At 40.2% G+C, this 16,892-nt stretch overlaps 1 pseudogene; it reads right to left on the bottom strand.

The window, feature by feature from the left end:
• Positions 1-14,781: 14,781 nt before the first annotated feature.
• LOC149181648 (uncharacterized protein At4g15545-like) lies at positions 14,782-15,866 on the bottom strand (annotated as a pseudogene).
• Between the last annotated feature and the right edge of the window lie 1,026 nt (positions 15,867-16,892).

Here is a 16,892-nt window from a genome sequence, read left to right as displayed (position 1 = left end):
CTATTTCTCATTTCTCATGGAATCATGAAATAACTTATGACTATACCATAGATTTTTGTATAGCACTGTCCACCTAAATTCCTCTTCAGCATTGCTAGAAGAAAATGTAGAATCTTGATCTTCACTTAATCTATCTTGTGGAAGCATACTAGACTGAGGGTTGCCATCAGAAGGAATCAAATGATCTTTGTTGTGGCTATAACACCCCTAATGCACTTGCTAATGTTCTGGAAAACCAAAATCCCACAAGTCAAAATGATTATCCTAATAAGCCTCCCAAATAAGGAAAAAATCATCAACATTGAACGAACCAACTTTATTATATTTTTGAGGTGTATCAGCATTACATTATCGATTTTCCATTGTGACCTTAGGTGCATCAGATGTTGGATGGGAAGAGAAGAAGAAACGTGACTTTTCCCAAGCTCGGCTGTTAAACACACATGGGAGCAAGAACAATATGAAAGATAATCAGGAGAGTACAATTTTTATTAACAAGAGATATACATTTATAGTACAATATGTGACCGTCGGGTTTCACATCCCAAGGTCTCTTGGACTCCTTTTGTCCATTCAGCTTCCACACTAACCCATTGAGGATTAGGTGTCCAAAATTCCCCCCCTTAATCCGAAGGGTTATGTATGAGTGCAAGAAGAGAGCTGTAATACAAAATGTGCAAAAAATGCATGGCAGCACTAGGCTAAATGTGCTCTCTGAAATGTTGGTATAAAGGGTGGTGGTTTAAGGATGACCACCAACACTAGAACGCTTAGTGCAGTTCCCGGAACTCTTCCAAAACTGGCAAGAAACTGAAGTCTTCTGCAAGAGGAAGTGATCCTATTGTTTTAAAGAGGGAAACCTTCAACCATGAAAGGGAGGCCTCACCTCGCATGAAAGGGAGAACTTCAACCTGAAAAGGGAAGTCTCAACCTATCATGGTTTAAGGATAACCAACAACTCTGGAATGCTTAATGCAATTCCTGGAACTCTTCCAAATCTGGCAAGAAACTGGTGTCTTCTGCTAGAGGAAGTGTTCTCAATTTTGTTCCTAGAATTCTTCTGACACTGGCAAGAAGTTGAAGTCTTTTGTTAGAGGAAGTGTTCCAGATTTCCAACTGAAGGCATGTTCAGGGGCATCTTTGTCTCTGGCTACAACTCTGAAACTGGTGTGGCAGGTTGTGGCTCAGGCTCGCTCGGTGTGACTTTGAAGCTTGTAGATGACCATCATTTCCCCCCCTGTCAGATACAAGGTGAGAAGATGGAGAAAACTCAACTGCAATATTGTTCAATACTCTAGAACAAGTTCTCACATGTGTTTCGAATATCTTCTTGGATGTTGATGCCCATTGCCAAGAAGCGATCCATCCAAGATGAATCTTTGTTCTTGCGGGGTGTTTGTTTCTGAAGCATCTGTGTGAAGAATGGCTGATTTTATGACAGTGCTTACATGGATGAAGATCAAAACAATGATCTTTCAAATGGCCAACTCGGTCACAATGTTGGCATTTCACAATCTATTGTTGTTGTTGTTGCTGTGGAAGAGGGCAGAGTCTGGAACAGCTGAAGCTGAACTGTCATAAGGAGCAGGTGAATTGTCATGAATGAATCCAACACTCTGAAACTGAATGGGCTTGGCATAGTTTGGAATATGAAAGGACAAGTCCTTGTCATATCCAAGACCATTTTTGTGCTTGTTGTGGACAAGCTGTTCCCAAGGTCTGATGATGGGCTTGGGAAGTGCAGACTGAATTTCTGCATCTGCATGTACAATTGCTGCTTTATTTGAATGAACTGTAACATTATGGACTTGTTGTTGATGGGTGGTTGTCTCAATGTTCTGAACAAAAACAGGTTTATAATGATGTCTATTTTGATGTAGCTCTTCTTGTTGTAGCTGTGATTCAAGCTGCAAAAAATCGGTCTTTTCTTGTGCATTTTGCAAATAAGTTTGAATTTCAAAAAGAGTTTCTTTGTTGACTTTTACCATCCCATCAACAATGGAATGAATTAGGATATTCAATAACTTTAATGCATCTTCAAGTCTGGCCATTATCTCAATAGATAAACCGTGATATGCAAATGATTTTTGCCACAATGTTCTCCACGGTGGGTGATTTTCATAAGTTTATTCATTGTACATTGTCTTTTAATGCTTCCACATGTAGTAACAGTCTCCAAATAAACTTATATTATCCAATAGAAAATTCAGAAATTAAATGCAACGGCCATTAAGTGATAGCTACTACATAATGGACTTTTCTCATTCAAAAACTTAACTAAACAACGAACAGATTGGAAGATAGAACCTGATAATTAAATGTCAGCGAACACAAATTAGTAGATATGCAATTATCAGTCCCCAAAATGGCACCTCAACATTTGTTTATGATGTACGCTGCCCAGGAAATGGAAGAATAGGTTCCCTCTTCACCACAGTCCTTGTATCATCATCAAACCACACTCATTCAACTTCTGAGATAGCATACAGTCCCTTCAATGCAGCTATAACAATAACAGAAGGTGGAATGACGACTTTAGGCCCCGTAGAAAGAACTCCAGAATTCAATAATACAAGCAAAGAATACTTTAATCCATGAAGAGGGATGAACCTTCAAGGTTTCAAACCATATAACAGTCCACCACAGAGAGCGTATGTAGAAGAACTAAAGAATATAAGAGCCAACAATATTTTTCATTATTAGATATGCAATACAACCATATTGCATTCATCAACCTCTTTCACTCATCTCTGAATTCAATCAATGCCTACTCGCTCCATGTAGAATCATCCAATATTGAATGCAGAATTCTGGATCACTATGTAACCATTTATCTTGGTTTTCTTCTCACATCAACACCATCCCTTTAACCATTTCATCTTGAATTCATTATTATCTACTAATGATACTGAATACAGACACCACTTCAAACAAATCGAATTCTTAAACTTCTCAATTTGAACCCGAAACCTCGTCGATTCTTAGCCCAATAAAATTCTCATCCACACCATTCTGAGAAACCAAATTCTTTTCCATAACACCATTCACAGAAGTCGAACCGTCTTGCACAAAACCATTCACGGAAGATGAATTCTCCTTCAGAACGTCATTCCCACTTCTTGAAACTCCCCCAAACAACTGCGTTCTGAGTATGTCGTGTAGCCACCCAACCAGCTGCTTCTAACCTTTCGAGCTGTTCATCGAATTCACATTATACATGAAGAGCCCGCAATAAAGATCGAAACTATCCTCGGCAGTATTCCAAGCCACTTCCAGTAATTTTTCATAACCCTTGGTAGAAATATGAGTTTGCTGTTAAATACAAAGGAAACTATACATTTACTCCTGCAAGAATATTCCGGTGATCCAAATCGATGAGGAAGCCCTAAGAGAAGGACTACCTTTGCGTAAGGCAGAACAGGCTCATTACCATTGAGAATTCTGGCTCCGATGAGAAATTATTGAGAGTTTTCCAGGAGGGCGTGAAATATGGGGCTGGAATCAGTACTGGGATTTATGTGATATATGGTGGATTGGTGGTGAGATTAGATTCAACACTTACTTTTCAATGGCACGCAGAAATGCTAAGTGAGCTTGGACCAGAAATTAAATTCAAGTACTCTTCCCACAAAGTTGTGTAGGAATACAAAGAGGCTAAAGAGATTGGTATTGAGACTATACCTGCCATCACAGGTTGAGGAATCATGCCATGATGAGGATCGTGGCATCAGTCCATGCCAAGATGAGGATTCTGGGATCGAACCAGGCCAGTATGATGATTCTTACATCAACAGCGTGAAGCAAATCAATCCAACAACGTGAAAGCAAATCAATCTGTGGTACAGGATGCCCAATCCTTTCACGTCAAGCGTGAAATATCAAGTTGTGGATGCACTATATATTTCACACATATAAGTAAATCAGGCTCAAAAGCAGCGGAGACAAACTTATCGTGCCCATGGAAGAAACTGCCTGCTGCTGCTCAACATTCCACCAAATACATCCGACCTCATCTCGACAGAGGACTCCACCAGGTTGCTGCAGATGAAGGCAGCAATAAACACCATATCCTCAAGGGAGCCATAGAGAAGGGAGCGTTAAAAGATCAGGCGCAGTTATGAACCAGATATGTGTCAGTCTCCATTAGATTTCAGTTGTCAAATCTCACGCTGCACAGAAACGCTGGCAGCACTGTAGGAATGCTAGCAATGGAGCGCTCACAGCACTGTAGGGCCAGGTATTTGATGGGAATACCAAGCGTTACTCATTATCATTTCAGAGAGCAGATTATTACGATTGAGAAGATTCAGAATGGCAGAGAGAGGACAAAAATGGCGCTGGAGAAATGACAAGTTAGCTGAGAAAATATTCATGAAATGATCTGCACATACACATAAGGGCCATAAAACAAATGGCTCAAAATAATTATGCAGGGCAGGAATACGCCTGCTCTGATACCATGTTAAACACACATGGGAGCAAGAACAATATGAAAAATAATCAGGAGAGTACAATTTTTATTAACAAGAGATATACATTTATAGTACAATATCTGACCGTTGGGTTTCACATCCCAAGGTCTCTTGGACTCCTTTTGTCCATTCAGCTTCCACACTAACCCATTGAGGATTAGGTGTCCAACATCAGCATTGGGAATGGGGTTCATTGAAATGAAAGGGACTATGAATTATACAAGCAACTGATCATGGGTGGGAATTAGATTCATTAGCGTCAAAGGGACTTTGAATTATACAATAAGCTTGATCATGGGTGGGAATGAGATTGATTAGCTTGAAAGAGACTACGAAGTGTACAAGAAACTTGATCATGGGTGGTGTAACATCATGCTTTCCACATTATGCAACCTGCCATTCATCAAAACTCAGAATAATTTTTCCTTGGGTTTTAATTTGTTGCAATAAGAGTATTGGGTTTTTTAGCTCTAATGCGGCATCTTTAGCCTCTTAAAGAGTGAAAAACCAAAATTTTAGGCAAAGATTTTACATGCATCAATAAATATTTATGTACGGTCTAAAATAATAGAATTCCACCAATCCTATATGTACCCAATAACATAATAATGTATGTTTAATGTGAATAATTTAATTTTAACAAAGATAAATATGCCTAAGAAATGTAGTAAAGTGCTTAGCTTTGTCATATATTGTCATTGTTCTCTTTTGCATAGGCTTGTTTGAAAGAAGCAAGCATTATTTCAACATCCTCTTAACATTTTGAAGGAAGAAAGCATTATTTCACCATCCTCTTAATAACATGTATTTCATGTATATAGATTATTTTGTAACAAATATGAATGTTCCTAAAAGATGTCGAGAAGACTTTACCTTTGTTAAATAATATTTTTTTGGATTATTTAATATGAGTATTAATGAAATTTATCTCCTTTCTCTAAATGATATTTTATATAATATATATGAATAATAAGACAATAATAATATAAAATAATGAATTAATTTTCAAACATTTTATTGTATTTGGTGGAAAATTTAATTTTAAACAACTGTTAGGTTTTATAATTGTCCATCCAAGTGTAATAATCAGTTAGAGTAGTTCAGTGTCACTGCTTATTGTTGATGTTTCCTATGTAATCTATTTACTCTAGATAATATTGAAAAGAGCATTAGGCTCCACGTTTTTCATTCTCTAACATGGTATAATCCTTAAAGGGTAATAGGGAGAAGAGTTGAGGTTGCATAAAACTCCATAAACACAACATTTAAAATCAGAGTGTGTGTGGTTACAGAGTAACGCCAAGATTTTTGAAAAAACATATCGCCAAGCCAACGAAAGCCTAGATTTTTTTAAATTTATGAACTACAGCCAAAGTAACGCACCCAGATGTTTATTAAGATGCATTAACAATGAACCCTACCGTAGTAAGAAATCACGTCAATTTTCATAACTTACGACAACTTCTCTCTCACGCACCCTCACCACGACGAAAAAAGTGTTATCGTGATTTATTAAAAAATAAAACCACACAACAAATTCGCTTTGTCGCACCCTCACCATGACGAAAAGAGCATTACCATGATTTATAAAAAAAATGGCCACTCAATTCCATTGGGAGAATGACCCCGCGAGGCACAAAAGACGTTAACCCAAACATCCCATTGGGGGAAAGACGATGATTCACAACACAAGGAACAAAGAAAAGTCTACATAAGGCACCTTTGTTTCAAAACATAAGCACACATTGCGTTGGGAATGGAGCACAAAAGAGTAAAAAAGAAACACATAGGAGCACGAATGGTTGAAGCACGACTTCGTATGACAAGTCAATTATATAAAGTAGTATGGTATTATTAGAAATTTCTACAAAGGTGCAAAGATACACTAAAGGAATAGAATATTCAAGAAAATCATCTCTCTATAAACAAAGCCACTATTGAATGCATGCAAATGAGATCTATAAAACTTGTGAATGAATGCATGCAGATGAGATCTGTCAATCTCTCGAATAAAATCCGTAATTAAAATATAAATTATTAGTTATTAAATATTTGTGATTATTTTTTTTTGGAATTAATCACAATTCAATATTATCATAGTAATACTCAACCATTTAAATTATAATTAATTTATAGAATATCATTTTCCATATAGAAAACTAAAATCATTCATTAAACAATTATAATGAAAATTTAATAGTTTGATATTTTTACAATAACAAAAATTTCAAAAAATTAACAATATTTTTTTCAAATTTATTAAAATTATATAATTAATCACTCATTTTACTAAACTTAATTACAAAAAAAGGTCAAATAACTTTATATTTGTATTGTTGCCCAATCGAGGTGCGAAACAGTTGGAGGCCTGCTTGGGCTTGATTAATATGAAATAGCATTTATTGGTTTGGGATGGTTGAGGTATCCTCCACACCCTCACATGCTTATTCATTGTGATAACATGAAGCATCGCGGATCAACGCATATCAATGACGTGAAGATCAGTAACCCTCGGTGCCTATAGGTGGTGGGAGTGGAGGTGGAGATGTGACAATCTGTCTAGTGTATAAACTTAGGTCCTCAGTTTCTTAGGGAGCCTAAGTTTGATGTTTATAGGTTCAAAGCGTTGGAAACGCGAGAGGTATACCTGGCTACTACCATCTTAGTTCAAGGTTGGAGTTTAAAGTTTTTTATGTTATAATGCTATCTCTGTATCTTGGGTTGGGGGCTCCTACTCATGATAAGCTTCGCGTCCAGAGGGGAAAGGAAAGACTAGTTCAATTAGCAGTTTCTTTGATTAGAAATATTGGCCTTCTTGACTATGTAATGTCGATCTCTATATGTTTTTGCAACATCCTTTCTTGCATGGGCATGTTTCACGGTTTCCGATTTTTTCTCTTGATGTTTCCCTAACATGTTGATAATTGGGTTCACTGTTTTAACCTCAGGTTGTCTAGGCAAGCCCTGTGGAGGGTAGGGGTTCTAGTAAATGATCAGGGCTAAGTCTATGGACTCAGGGTTCCATGTGGGAGACCATTTTTATTCTGGTGATACCTCACACTCCCGGAGGGTTACTATTTATGTATGCTTACTAGCTCGAGTGGTGGAATTCTGAATGGATGCAATGTTGTCTGCGCTTCATTTGCTTTTCTGGTCATACACTAAATTAATGATTGTCTTTCTTTGCATAAATCATCTTCCATACCACCCTACAGTTTATCCACTTTCGGCCTCTACGCAGTGGGATGGTTTAAGAGTGCGGGAAGGTGGGAGAAGGGTGAAGAAGCAAGGCCTGACCTTGGAAAACATGGTGAAGCCTTAGCCTCATAGTGGAGTCTCGGGCCAAGGTAGAAGGGGCCGAAGACATCAGGAAGGAAAAGGAAAAGAAGTTGGTTCATCTTTGAGGCAGACTACATGGAAAATGCATTGGAAAATGAACTCTAAGATTCCCTAGGCCACGGTTGAGGCATACTATGAAGGGACCCCGACGTAGGTGAAACAATTGATCGCAACCTGGAAGGAAGATTTGAATTTGAAAGTTGGGCTTGAACCACTAGTTGATGATTGGTGGGAGCTAATCACAGACCTTGTGAATACTTGTGGCCATCTCGCCCTGTTTAGACAGTCCATCCATCTATACTGGTTAATGAAATGCATCGTGGCCAAATAAATGGCTATGACCACCAACACAATAGCACAAAGTGAGGCCAAGCCAAGTCTCTGAGACATTCAAAAAGAGCTCCACATTATTCAAATTTAGTTGTAGAATCAAAACACTCACTTTGGCCACATTGAGCCTCATATCCCATGACTATTGCAATCTATATTGCCAGGATCAAGTGCTAAAGATCCTGCTCTGGTGTAATTGTAAGATGATTAGTTGGTTCAAGTTATCCCTGTTAATTTTGGCTTCACTTTGGTTGTATATGTCGGGTAGCATTTATGTTTTTAGTGTTATGCTTACTAGTTTGTTTCCAAACTATCAATCATATAAGGCTTGGTTAAATAGACTCAAACAATTTATGTTTTGGATGGATAATAATGTGATTCGATGGCCAACAGACCCAGTTTCCCACTGGGAAGGTTGAGGCCACCGAACAACTTATATATTTATGACCTGCATGTTTATAGATGAATAAATGAAAGGTACTCCTAAGATTACAATAATGACTTTATATTTGTATTGCGAAAAGCCCTTCCAAAAAGTCTAATTTTCACCTAGATATTTCTTTTACATAAATATGGCTTGTTTCTTTATGGTGACATTCACAAAAAGGTTGAAGTCTGAATTTTTTTAACATTATAATTTTGTAGCTAAATATATATTTTAAAAATTACACAAGCACAATTTATACATAATGTAGTGTATTTTAAATGTATACATATATATTTTTTCCCTCTAGAAAATTGTATCTTTTATTATTTGTAGAACTTATTTGAATTGCATTTTTGTACATCTTTGTGTTTGTAATAAATTCTTGTCATATTTGTAAAAAACAAAAATATGTTTTGAAGAATACAATATCTCTTTGCACATTCTCTATATAATGAAAAGCACACATCCATTTTCATAAAAAATTATAAACAATAAAAAAATATTATTATTATTATCATTTTAATTGGTCCCAATTAAAAAATTTATAAATATGTTTTAATTTACATAGAAAAAATAAAATAATATATATATATATATTATTTGTGCCTTTAGTTATACACATGTTGTCATTGATCTTATAATCTAGAAACTGAAGACTTATATCCATATCTCAATGATAAAACCATACATGTAAGGCCCTCGCGACTTGGGCAGGTGCGCGACGGGCGAGCGCCCCTTCACACGATGGTCAAGCGGTGGACGCGACCCAGGTAGGCACGCACGACGATGGGCGGGCGCCCTTGCACGATGGGCGGGCACCCTTGCACGATGGGCGGGCGCCTCGTGCACGATGGGCGGGCACGGTCACCCGGTGAGCTGATGAGCGGATGTGGTCATACAACGGGCGAGTCACCCGGCAGACGGTGCGATGAACGGACGTGGGTCTGCACGGGCGAGCGCGGTTATACAGCAGCGGGTGCGAGCGGGCACGGCTGCACGATGGGCGGGCGCCCCGGCGGGCAACCCGTGCACGATGGGTGGGCGACCCGTGCGACGAGCGGGCGGTGGTGAACGGCGGTTCCGGGCCTCTGACGAACAGAAAACAAGTGTGACGGAACACTTGGAAAAATAATGCGAAATGAAAGAAGGCCGAAGCCTTATACTTGGCGTAGGGGAGGCTTTGCCCATAGGCAAAGGCCAACTTACAAAATATTAAGGCAGGGGCTTGTAAAACGATTTTAAGGGGTCGGCCTAATGGCTTGACACCCCTTCACCAAATGGCAAGCAAGCGTATATATGGATGGCGCAGAGCTTCATTTGGACAATCATTCGATCAACGCACTTCTCTCTTCTACGACTTGGAGCAGGGGTAAAAAGGGTGCAGTTGAACTGCGCATAACTCATGTGCTGAAGGGAAAAATTGCGCAGATTTTACCAGAGCCTGACGTGGGTTAACGAAGGGTGATTTGAAGGCAGTTTTGTGCAGAACCGAGTTGGAGGAGTTCTGGTGTCTCGGGTGAGCACCCTCCTACCGAGTGAGGTTGGAATATGGTTGTAAAGGCTGTCTTGCCTTGATTGTAAATATTTCTAAGTGTTGGCCTTGGATTTTGCCAGGCACACTTGTATGATGTATTATTGAAGATTATCATAATATATTGTTATCGGGCAGACTTGTTCGGGAGTTGCCCCTCCCTTTATACTTGTGTGCAATTGTTATTGTTCTGGTTAATTGCATATTGGATAATGGATGTGTATGGGCTTCATTAAGTATAAAGGCTAATGCATTTTACTTGGTTGCGAAACACAAACTAAGTACGTTAATGTGGAAAGGCATAGTCCATGTGTGCAAGTATTGTTAAAAAGAAAGTACACGGTGGTGCCGCACCTCACTGGACACGGTTGGAAGACTACCGTAGGCCTGGGGGCGTGACAGGTGGTATTAGAGCTCGGTCTAGAGCTGGTGAGCAGGGTTGCTCACACACTTTGAATTTGGCAGTTGACAAGTACTTGCAGGTGAAGGAAACCGTTTCACACGAAGTGAAACAAGGGTTGGTTCTATTGCAGGTGGCTTGGTAAATATGGAGAAGGCCGACAAGGCAGTAATGGTGGATGATGGTGAATCCAGCCATAGTGTGGTTAAGGCTCTCCAGTATGAAGTATTGGAACACATGAGTCGATGGAGTTCTAACTGGGTTGCAATGCAAGCTGAGAACTTGAAGATTCGAGAGAGCTGTTCGGAACTAAGGAGGGAACTTGAAGAACTCAGAAGCTAATGCGAAACTACGACAGACATTGAACTCAATGAGTTTGATGAGGAGATCCAACGAAGTAGACTTGGTCTTCAAGAGCTCTTTGATGAAAGAGCCCGGTTGAGGAAAGAAAGTGCTAAAGAGGAAGCCGAAATCAAGCAAATTGAGGAAGAAATAAAGAAGAAGCTTCTTGGTAAGAAGGTTGTTATGATTGAGCAAGAAGAGCTTGACTACATTGACAAGTTGGAGACTCGCTACCGAGAGCATCCAGAGGACATTCGGAAGTTTAGCTCCATGGACTTGGTCGATGGGAACTTGGTTGGTACACTTGAGCAGAACACGGTGGAAGGAAAGCTTGAAGCAAGTCAGGCTAGACCAGGGCCGAGTTCCCTAGAAGAGCCAAGCAAGGAAGTAAGGTACCTTAAGAGGAATGTCGAAAAGGAACATAAGCCTATTGACACCTCTGAGGCCGAATTCTTGAAGCAGGTTGCTAAGATAAGGCGCAAGACAAAGCCGATAGAGGAAGATGGTTCCTTGAAGTTAAGTTTTGTGCAGGCGACCATAAAGGGCAAGAGATTTGTAGCTTTGATTGATACAGGGGCTACTCACAGCTTCGTAAGCAGGAAGGCAGCAAAGTCTTTTGGGAAGAAAGCAAAGATGGAGAGGGAATGTAGTGCTTTCAAAGCAGTTAACTCTTCCATTAGAGTTGTTGATGGTGTATTGGAAAACACTCAGGTGAAGGTAGGATCATGGTTCGGGAAGTTGGATTTGAGAGTTGTAGATATGGATGATCATTCTATGGTGTTGGGGCTAGACTTTATGAGGTTTGCACAAGCCATACCGATGATGACCCGGGATCTTCTCTCGATCACAGCTGGAGGGAAGAACATGATGATACCGATGAATAGAAGGAGTTTCTTGGGGTATAGACCAAGGATGGCTTCTATGACTTTGTATCCCAAAGATCCAAATGTGAAGCATGAGGATGTGGAGCAAAGGGGACTTGGGAGTGTGGTTCAAACAACGAAGGAAAGGAAGCTTGTTGACTTCGTTGCAAGAGTTGGAAAGAGAAATGGAGAAGGTGAGAAGAAGACCTCACGAACATGGAGACACTTGTTGGGAGCATCTTCTACTGATAATCTTCACGATGGAGTTGCAAATGAAGCAAGCCCGAGTGCTACTTCAAAAGCAGTGGTTGATGAAGGTTATGAGGGTAGAAATCCTGCTGGGATAGTGGACTTTTATAGATATGCTATGGGCATATATGACTTTCAGTTGACAAAGGACAAGTTAGGTGAGCTTGGATGTACATGTGAAGAGATTGAAGTTGTTCATAGATACCTAAGGACACAACATCAATCTGACACATGGGTGGATGAGAGTCAGGGAGGAAACTTCCTGGCCCTTCTTTCTCTATAGGTGACATAGAAGATGGGGCTCATTGTTAGCTGCTCATGGCAGTGATCCCTTAAACATGTTGAGCAGGAATGATGGTGCAGGGATGGCTTGGCATCAAGCATCATGACATGCTGCAGAAGGATGGGGTTTCCATGGACCTGAGCATGGGATTATGGATTCTTAATGAGTTCATGAGATGATCATTGAGATGACTATTGACATATTGTGGAGATAAGTGTCGACACACGGTTGAAATGTGTTAGCACTTGTTGACATGACATGGGCAGTTTTGCACATGGAGAGGACGACATGACGAAGATGGAGCCTTATATATGTTGCAGTGATGTTTGCCTTATATGGAGGAGTCTACATCATGGTTGATGACGATATTGGGAGAGAGTTATCGGGATGATGTGTTGTCGAGGACGACAACGATTTCAGGTGGAGGAGGATGTAAGGCCCTCGCGACTTGGCCAGGTGCGCGACGGGCGAGCGCCCCTTCACACGATGGTCAAGCGGTGGACGCGACCTGGGTAGGCATGCACGATGGTGGGCGGGCGCCCTTGCACGATGGGCAGGCGCCCCGTGCACGATGGGCGGGCGCAGTCACCTGGCGAGATGATGAGCGGACGCGGTCATACAACGGGCGAGTCACCCGGCGGACGGTGCGACGAACGGGCGCGGGTCTACACGGGCGAGCGCGGTTATACAGCAGCGGGTGCGAGCGGGCACGGCTGCACGATGGGCGGGCGCCCCGGCGGGCGACCCGTGCACGATGGGCGGGCGACCCGTGCGACGAGCGGGCGGTGGTGAACGGCGGTTCCGGGCCTGCGACAAACAATGCGACGAACAGCAAACAAGTGCGACGGAACACTTGGAAAAATAATGCGAAATGAAAGAAGGCCGAAGCCTTATACTTGGCGTAGGGGAGGCTTTGCCCATGGGCAAAGGCCGACTTACAAAATATTAAGGCAGGGGCTTGTAAAACGATTTTAAGGGGTCGGCCTAATGGCTTGACACCCCTTCACCAAATGGCAAGCAAGCGTATATATGGATGGCGCAGAGCTTCATTTGGACAATCATTCGATCAACGCACTTCTCTCTTCTACGACTTGGAGCAGGGGTAAAAAGGGCGCAGTTGAACTGCGCATAACTCATGCGCTGAAGGGTAAAAGTGCGCAGATTTTACCGGAGCCTGACGTGGGTTAATGAAGGGTGATTTGAAGGCAGTTTTGTGCAGAACCGAGTTGGAGGAGTTCTGGTGTCTCGGGTGAGCACCCTCCTACCGAGTGAGGTTGGCATATGGTTGTAAAGGCTGTCTTGCCTTGATTGTAAATATTTCTAAGTGTTGGCCTTGGATTTTGCCAGGCACACTTGTATGATGTATTATTGAAGATTATCATAATATATTGTTATCGGGCAGACTTGTTCGGGAGTTGCCCCTCCCTTTATACTTGTGTGCAATTGTTATTGTTCTGGTTAATTGCATATTGGATAATGAATGTGTATGGGCTTCATTAAGTATAAAGGTTAATGCATTTTACTTGGTTGCGAAACACAAACTAAGTATGTTAATGTGGAAAGGCGTAGTCCATGTGTGCAAGTATTGTTAAAAAGAAAGTACACGGTGGTGCCGCACCTCGCTGGACACGGTTGGAAGACTACCGTAGGCCTGGGGGTGTGACAATACACCTCCAATTGAATGTGAAATATAAGGGCAGAATCGAGTTTAATTAATCCAAACTGAACTGAATTGATGAACTCAACATAGAATCGGGCTGAAGGCTTACCATAGGTATTAAGCACCGGAAGGCAATCGTTAATCTCATCGCCAATCAAAATCTTTGGATAGGGATCACCACAATTCGTATGAGCTTTGCTCGAAAATGATCATTGTCCTTAACAATGAACTCCACTTTCAATGAAAAATGAGTGAGGTCAACATGAAAATGCTCATTCCAGTGAGGATCTTGGTTTTTGTTTATGACACAGTTTGTGCAACAGTTGCCACTCCAACTTAGATCGAAACATAAGGATTACTGAAGCTTCATGAAAGCTATAATTCCACTCCAAGTTGGAGAATAGAACAATAGGCTCGTGTCAAGTCTACACGGTCATACAAACAAATAACTCCCAAAAAATTAACATGTTCTCTAGTCTGACAAAATAGAACAAACTTCAATAATTCCAGCACTAAATCCTCTCTTAGGCTTTGAAGAAGACATATGTGCCCTAGGCTGAGAAAACCCATTGATTTCCTAAGCCATTCAAAAGTAAATATTATGCCAAGAATACCTACTTGACCACTACATATGAATATACTATACCATACAAAAATCCTCAACCTTGTCTAATACTACCAAAGGTTATAGAATTATTCACATGATAATATATGTGGAGGAGAAACAAGTGAAAAAAGGGAAAAAACGAACCATCTTCAGCTATAATTATTAAGGTTTATACCTCTTCTTATATCACAAGAATTCTCTGCTCTTGGACATGGTATGAACTTAATTTCATCATGCAATGGGACATTTAAAAGATTGGAATCAAAGGAGAAGTATTCTTATTGAGGCAGATGTCGGATTAGTAACCCATCAAATGCAAGAAATAAATCCTTGTTGTCTGAACCAAATATCTCATCATCTTTTTGCAGGGTTTCCTCTCTGCGTTACCGATGAGAATTTAGCTCTCTAATGTTTTCAAGGAATGCATTAAATAGTTCATATGATAACGTACTCCTAGGTTGATGGAAGAACTCATTTCCATCCACTCGTGGACTACGCGCTGGAAGTGCTCTTCTGTGGGAGGGGGAATTTGGTGTGGTTGCATGATAAGATGAAACTCTACCACAGTAGATGATGTTTTTTTGTGAACAGAAGAATTTATGTACCACAGTAGTAGACAGAAGAATTTATGTACCCCAGTAGTGCTTTCAATCACCTCATATTGAGGCGTTTCATCATCCTCATGAAGTGAATGCATAAGTTTTTCTCTTTGAATGCTTCCAAATTTTCCACACCTCGATTAAGCTTCTTGACAGTTGACGCCAAAGATGTGGTAGATCTCAACCACAGTCTCGCTAGGCCACCCTTATTAACAAATAAATGAACGGCGTAATTATATTTGTTTTTTTTTTTTTTTTTTTAAGTTGTATCTGTTGGCAGTGCAGTTGGGATTCATGTTTCCCTTTCAGTCACGAAGTGTTAACATAACGCCACACTACATTAAATCTTAGTTCGGTTTTTGGGGGATTAGAAATGGGTTTTTTCCCTTTTAGCAGGAACTTTTCCAGTTTAGATTTCTCTCATTCACAAGTTTTCTCTTCTCATCGAGTGCCCGGGCAAAGTGGTCACTGGCTTGCTGCAAGGCATGCTCAAGCTGTGTAATTTTCTCACGGAGTTCGTAGATGAGATGATCTATCTGAGTGATCTTGTGCCTGAGCTTTCCATTGTCTGCCTCAAGCTTTGAAACGTGGGAGGCAATGACGATGGATGTGATCTTCCTCACCAAGTCGAGCTCGTCATATGGGTCTATCGGGAGCACCCTCAAGATCTCCTCTAGTTGGAAACTCAAAATCTGAATTATTTCGCATATTGCACAATAAGTAGTGATAATCTTATGGTGATGCTGGAGGTGAAACACTTCCATGGAGAAACAACTTCCACGCAGGTGAAATTCTTTGATGGTCAAGAAACGACACGACAAATTACATGATGTCTTGCAATGACACGTGTCAATTTTTATTTGGAAAGAATGACGAAAATGTAGGGTGAGGATTGGCTCGAATGAACAGGGTTTGCCCAGCCCAATCCGGAAAAGAGAACACCTTCAATGTAATTAAATCAAATTACTATCCAAATATGCTTTCTCCAAAAGGGATTTCTTATGGTGTATTGGTAAGCCAAGCACGAATATTTAGAGTACGAAAGAAAAAGAGGCTTTCACGAGTTTTGTTAGGGATTTCTGTTATTAAAAGAAAAAGGGTCTTCTATGAGTTTTCTCGTCTTGCAGAAGGGCTTTTAAGAAAAGGTCATTTTTCATATGATTCTTTTTTCAAAAAAAATTCAATTTTTCTTAAAAAAAGATATTTTTTTTTAAAAGTTGTATTAAAAACAAAAGAGACTTTGTTCAAAAAAATTATGTGCATTAAAAGGGTTTATGAAAGTTTTTCTGAAAGCGTCACCTTTGTAGAGAATTTGTATACCAATCTATTTGTAGAAATTGAGTAGAGAAGCCATCCTCAAATTTTTTTTATTGGAAGCAGTCGCTATGTTTGTTGGGTGATAATGAGCTAGTGCTTAAAAAACGGGAAAAACCAAGAGGCTAAGACAGTTGAAACAACAACAAGAGATGTATGAAGTTTTTTTGAAAGATTCAGAAATGAAAAGGCAAAAGAATGCCTTTGCATTGAAATGCATAAAAGAATTTGTAGATGACAACATTGTACCCCTCATTGCAAATTCAATGTGAGTCAAGGAAGCTTTGGATACCCTTGAGAGGATTTTCCATCTAACGAGGAGTAATATAGTTGAAGATAAAAAGTTTGGTGAATTTCAGTGTACTCAACGACAAGTGTACCATGACTGTGAATAATTTGTAGAAGAAGCATAGAAAGAGCACTCCACAAGTGGATGATGAATATAAAGAGTTTGCAGAAAAAGAAAAGAAGGAGCA

Source organism: Pinus tabuliformis, chromosome 3_2, assembly GCF_031772625.1.
Source record: "Pinus tabuliformis cultivar Carrire ecotype Pingquan chromosome 3_2, CPIR1, whole genome shotgun sequence".
NCBI lineage: Eukaryota > Viridiplantae > Streptophyta > Pinopsida > Pinales > Pinaceae > Pinus > Pinus tabuliformis.
This window is presented reverse-complemented; position numbering and strand designations above follow the sequence as displayed.